The sequence below is a fragment of the Plecotus auritus genome (assembly GCF_963455305.1).
Source record: "Plecotus auritus genome assembly, chromosome: 5".
Classification (NCBI taxonomy): Eukaryota; Metazoa; Chordata; class Mammalia; order Chiroptera; family Vespertilionidae; genus Plecotus; species Plecotus auritus.
In genome coordinates, this window is record NC_137776.1 from 21,315,981 (window position 1) to 21,322,876 (window position 6,896).

Consider the following 6,896-nt stretch of genomic DNA (forward strand, 5'->3'; position numbering starts at 1 on the left):
TTCAGCCAGGCTGCGTAAACCCATGAGTCCTTGAAGGGTGCATGCTTGCTGCAAGAACGCATCCTAGGTGTGTGTTTGAGAGCCTGTCCTCCATCTCATTCCTTATGCAGGGGAGCGAGCCTGCTGAGGATGGGGGAAATTTCTCATCCGTGTTTGGGTGTCCAGTCAAAGTGATTCATTATTCAGATTCTCCTTCTTATTGTTCACCTGGCATGGTTCAGTCAACCCACCAGAGTGAGATCACACCTGGATTGGACTGGTGAGACTTTTCCTAAGAACTTGGCAGATGCAGGGGTTGTGTCAGGTGCTGTGGTCTTAACAATCCAGGCAGGATACAAACCAATACCATTATTCTTTGGTTGGTGCCAGCACCTAATCACAAAGCAAACCGGAAATGATTGAGAGTGCACTCAGACATCTTCCTTCCTCTTCCTCCATCCCTGGCCCTTCTCCGACCTCCTTTAAGACACACTTGCCCCTCAATCTTTGTTGCTGACAGATTCCAATCTACGCTCAGTACCAAAGGGAAGAAAGCTCTTCCTCTTTGCATTTGCTAGATAGTTTACCTAGGAGTCACATCTACTGTAAAGTCAGGTATGTGGTTATGACCACATTTTTAGGAATGACACTGTCACTTCCATAACAAAGAATTAAATTTATATAGTAAAGTTCAAAGTTTTATTGCAGGAAAATTAATTCCTGATGTTTAAATCCCAACAACAAAATATTTATTTTAACAGGAAGAGAAATATTGACTGGTTCTGAGGAATTTCTTTTATTCCAGAAAATTCCAGGCTTTCTTTCTTCACAAGGAACACTTGAAGTTTCTTTAAGAATACTATTATGAAGATATAATTTTGTGTGGTTTGTGACTGGGTTGCACCTGTGGCTTCATGGAGCTCTGCCTGGGCAGGTCAGTGTGCGCCTGGCTGCACCACAGCCCCTGTGTGGTGGCTGAGTGGACTGGGAGACGGGCTCTCTGGTCCTCCAGTGAAAAGCTGGCTGCACTGGCTTCAAGCCAGTGTGAACTGCCGAGGATGATAGGAGCCAGTCCTCAGCAGCAAGGAAGTTGCAGCATGAGCAATCAGAAAGTTGTTTTCCAGTCCAAGAGAGCCCATGATGAAGAGACATGAGGTCTCTTTGAGAAGACTTTTGTTAAAAAGACAGAGGCATGTCTCCTCTGCCTCTGAGCTCAGCCAGGGTTTGAGAGTCTAACGGTAACCCCATAAGGCCTGAAGGCCCAGTGGTAGGTGTGCTGCTCAGAGGCTTTTTGTTTCCAGATTTCAACTCTGGCCCCTGAGGGAGCCATCTCGCCTCAGGGCAGCCAAGCCATGCTGCACTGACTGCTCCCCTGGTGAATCAAGTGCCGCCCTTCCCTGCACTCTGCATCACTACCCGCTTTGTCCTGGGAAAAAGGCATCCTCAAGGCCCTGATCCTTCCACACTCCCACCCTGTCATACCCCATTAGCACTGACTGCCTTCATCTGAGATTCATTCTCACCCATCTTCCCGCCCCTCCCCTGCCCCATCTGCATGGTAACTTCACTCTCTCCCTCTGCAAAGCAGCTGCTGGCTCAGACTGACAGGGCCCTGTGGGATTCTCAACATTCAGACTCACAGACTCTCCACGCAGAAGGAACGTAAATGAGGCCTCTGGCTCCATCCCACCTTGAAGTAAGAGCCCGGCTTACATAAATAAAACTCATATATATATATATATATATGTATATATATATATATATATATATACACACACACATAATGATTTCAGAGAGGAAGGGAAAGGAAGAGAGAGATAGAAAAATCAATGATGAGAGGGAATCATTGATTGGCTGCCTCCTGCCCGTTGGACCGAGCCCACAACCCAGGCATGTGCCCTTGACCGGAATCGAACTTGGGACACTTCCGTCTGCAGGCCGATGCTCTATACACTAAGCCAAACTGGCTAGGGCAAAAATACAGATTCTTGAGTCACAACCCAAGCCTCAAATCTGAATCCTACAGGCCCCCGGGTGGCTCATGCTACTGGCCACAGATGCCAGCACCATCTGCTACCTCACATTGTGGGGTTGCCGGTGGTGTTGGAATGAGGAGTATATAGATTAACAGAAAAGCAAAAACTTGAAAGCAAAATCAGGGCAGATGAAAAATGCATCCACTCACCACAACAAAGAGGTATCTCTCAGAGAGCTCCCAACCTGTTGGGAAAATAGTGGTCTCCTCAGCCAGTTTCAACAAGATCTCTCGAGCTTTCCTTGTGTTTTTAGAGTCACTGATGGTGCTGAGTTTCGTCACTGACAACAAAGAGTCTGTTTCCTTTTGAAAACCTAAGGTAAAACAAAAGTACCTGTCAAGTAAAGTAGTCACAGGAAGGGACTGCCCTGCAGCACAGGCCCTGCAGGAGGTGGAGAGGCCCCAATGTGGATTCTGAACAAGCATGGGAAAAATGAAGCCAAAGGCACTGCTCCGTGGGCTGCTTCCAGCTCAGGGTGACCTGCTGGCAGTGTGTTTCATTAAAACTTGTTTGAGCCCTAGCCGGTTTGCTCAGTAGATAGAACGTTGGCCTGCGGACTGAAGAGTCTCGGGTTCAATGGTCAAGGGCACACCCAGGGTTGTGGGCTCAATCCCCGGTTGGGGCGGGCAGGAGGCAGCCAATCAATGATTCTTATCGTTGATGTTTCTATCTCTCTCTCCCTCTCCCTTCCTCTCTGAAATTAATAAAAGTATATATATTTTTAATTCGTTTGATATTTATTCTTGTTTAATTTTCTTTTGTTAACTTTTTCCGCAGAGTTAAGCCTCACGTGCTCATCCGCTGACTGCTTGTTTCCCTGGTTTTGTGTGAAACCCTCCTCCCACGCCCTACTTTTCCTCTCCTCCCCAAGCCCCAGAATTCCAACATGCCTTTGCTGCTTGGAAGCCAAAAGGTGGTCACTTCAAGGTCCTTCCTTCTCCAAGCCCACATTCCCTTCCCAGCAGCAACATGGTTGGCTGCTTAAACTTACCCAAAGATAGAGAAGACTCATAAATTTAAGCCTGCCTGGAGTAAATGACATTTTAAAAAAGGAGACTATTAAGTCCCACCAATATTGAGTGAATAAAGGGGTCAGAAGTCCATCCCATTCCACTAGATACCAAGTAAAGGAATAGAGGCTAGCAATTTGGTACCCCACTTTTAAAAAGTTATGATGCCAAGGTGACATGTTCTCTTTCAAAGCAGAAGGACTGAGGACTTCAAAGGTGATAAATTTATTTTTAACCATTAAAATGAGCTTCTTTTATAATGTGAAGGCCACGGTAATTGTATTGTAACCCTAGCAGAATTCAGAAAAACCAATACCCAATATCTCCTCAAATGCCACAGGGATTGTTCCCAACTTTGAAGCTTTTCTGCCTTTTAGTGCTTCTGAAAGTTTACACTGAATTTTGTTGAACTCTTTAAAAGAAAATTTTCTTACAAGCAATATCTCTCCCAATCTGCTTCACCTCATAAAGCTATTACTAATTGGCCAATCGCTCCCATCTACTTCAATCGATGCCCAACTCCAAAAAAATTCAATAGTAGTACCCATATGATTCCACTGCTCTGTGCAACTTGATACTGAGGACAGATGGAGTAACAAATGGCAAAACATGTCCTCAAGACATGGGCCAGTGATAATAAAAGTGACAGATGTTTATGCTGGAGGAGACAGGAGGACAGGATCGGGGGGAAATTCGTGCACAGTAGCCTTCAGTCATCAATTACTGACACTCCTTGTACAAAAACCCTCGTGAAGAAAGTGAAGAGGAATGATCACCACTGCTCATTTTTACCATTTCATAATCACGTACAGACTCACCTAAATCTTCTAAAACGTGTTTCCATCTATTTCTCACTTCCCTTCAAATCTGTCTCAGGATGTAGATATCATAGTTGAGTTTTTGCCACTCCTGTAGGAGAGTAAAAGTTCAGTTTTATTTTCACTCTTTGGCCTCTATCTAATTCCCAGACTTAAGCTGTTTAAACATGTGTATCTCCTCTTCACTCATCTTCAAAGTATATCTAATAGAAGAGAAGAGTCGATAGGAAAACACTGGCTACCATTTCTGGAAAATCTACTCCGTAGCAGGAGATATGACACATTACATTAATTATCCTAATTAAACCCTTCAAATTACCTACTATCTCAACTTCAATGATCTCACTTGTAAAGTGGGGATAATAAATGTCAATATTCATTTAATGTTGTAAAGGTATATCAAAGCACAATGCACGCACATGGTGTGCACCAAGAAAATCCATGTATTATCAAAGCCATTTTATAGATGAAGAATCTGAGACCCAAAGAAGTTCACTGGCAAATCCAATATTGCCCAGTGAATAAGTATCAGAATTGGTATTTGAGTCCATGTTTGACTCCTCAGTTTATGAGAAAAATGACATACAAAGTCTGTATGTCATCCTTTATTATAGGGATAAAGTAGAGCTAGGATTCCCAAGTTTCTTGATTCCTAGCCAATGTTTCCCTTATCATATCTCAGCATCACTTTCATTTCCATTCCCATGATAGAATGAATCTTTCAAGCACTGAGCAGGACTATTACAAGGTTATCATTCTGAAAACTTCAGTCTTATGGGTCATAGGCCATCATGTTGACACCAAAATAGAACTTGAATCTTTCAGGAGCATTAGACTCTTTAGTAAACTAAGCATTTCTCTTAAATGCCATTGAAATTGTTTTTAAGGGGCTCTATCTATATGGAACAGTCATTTTATAAAATACACCTTTTTCTCTTAGCAAAACCACATAACTATCCTAAAGAGCAGCATAAAAGAACATCATTCTAAAAGGCTCAATTTCAGACTCAAGTTTTATGATATTTTGACTCCTCTCAACGATGCTATTATTTTCCTACGAGGCTCCTTGCTCACTGCTAATCAACTTTCAACTGGTTAAGAGAAATCAATTCAACTGCCATTGAAAACGTTAAAGATACCACTTGGGAAAAGAAAACTAGCAAAACAAAGTGTGTTTTGTTATAACTGCATTTTAGATCTGTATCTGAAGATATGCCAGCATGAGCTCATGGATTTTAGCTGTTTATTAAAAGTCAGGAAGTGGGAAACTTGAGTACCCTTTCCTGGTCCTATTATTTTATTTATTTATTTATTTATTTATTTATTTATTTATTTATTTATTTATTTATTTACCAAAGGCACATACACACTTGCATGGACTCCAGAGTGTGGTGATTGGAATCAGGGATAAAATCGGTGGCCCTAGAAGAGAGTAAGATTAACTGAATCATCTCAGAAATATGCAACCCTGACCTCATCTTTATCATCATGTTAAAGCACATGTGTATAATCTCCTAGAGACTGTTTAAGTCATAGGGGGGAAACTCAAGTATTGTGGTTTTTATTGGATGGGCCTATTGTACTAAATTGGCCATTCAGCATTCAACATCTTGGAAGCGATATTGATTAACTACTGACTCTTGGCAAGTTCATAACCTCACTTGTCTCAGGGCCTCATGTGCAATGCAGGGATAGTTATACTACCTACCTCATGTGCTTATTGTGAGGATCAGATGAGTTCATACAAACCCGGAAAATGGAGCTTGGTGCCTATCCTCCTCCAAATAGTGTGGGCACAATAGAGAAACAATCCTCCAACACTCGGCATGGTTTCTATTACGAGGACTGAGGACATTATACATTGCAGGATGCAGAATCTCATTTGTGAGGATCCTCAGAAGAAAAATTTCTCTGCTCTTGGCATCAGGTACAATTTTACTTTTCCGGGAAATTATCTCATTTTTCCGGACATTGTGAATTTTGTAAATGATCGATTTCCACACTTATGTAAAAATGTGGAGTCATTTCATGAAAAACTTAGTGGTATTTTGAATCATCAATATTTTCGACTATACTTATGTCTTCATTCATGTTTGTTCTTATGTTCTAGTGTGTGCTATCTCGCTATTTTTTAGTTGAGTTGCAATAAGTCCTTTTTAATAAAAAGAAGAGAATCCTATCTAATAAGGAGGGAATATGCTAATTGACCATCACTCCATCACGAAGATGGCTGCACCCACAGCTGAGGCCAAGTTCCCATAAGGAGCCTTAATGAGCAATCAGCAGGGACCTGAGGCTATGCCCTCTCCTGCCCCCGTGGGGCTTGACAGGGGACCTCAAGGTGCACTTCTCATCCTGGTGCTGGGCTAGGGGACCACAGACTTCTCCCCCCGCCCCAGCGCCAGGCCGGGAGACCTCAGTCCATGTCCCCCACCAGCAGGGCTTGACAGGGGACCTCAGGCTGTGCCCCCCACCCAGCAGGGCTTCAAGGGGTTCCTAAGGTGCACCCCCAGTGCTGAGTCTGGGGAACTCAGGCAATGCCACTGCCCAATGGGGCTTGACGGGGTCCTCAGGCTGTGCCCCCCTGCCAGTGGGGCTTTACGGGGGACCTGAGGCTGTGCCCCTCCCGGTGCTGAACCAGGGGACCTGAGGCTGCATGCCCTCCCGCCAGGCAGGGCTTGACAGGGGACCTCAGGCCATGCCCCCCACCCAGCAGGGCTTGACAGGGGACCTCAGGCCATGTCCCCCACCCAGCAGGGCTTGACAGGGGATCTCAGGCCTTGTTCCCCACCTGGCAGGGCTTGACAGAGGACCTCAAGACATGCACCCCGGAGAGGGAATAATGGCGGCGGAATAGACAGACGTGTTCCGAGCCTTGTCCCGGAGCAGAAAGAAAGAACAGCTGAGGGTCGCACAAGGAGTGTTTGTTGGCTGGTTGGGAGACAGCTGAATTCCAGAAGGAGGTGGGGGACTGCTGAACGGGGTTCCCCTGACCTGGCAGCACCAACTGTGGCTGGGTCCCCTCCCGGAGTTGCGGGGTTGGACGCGGAGTC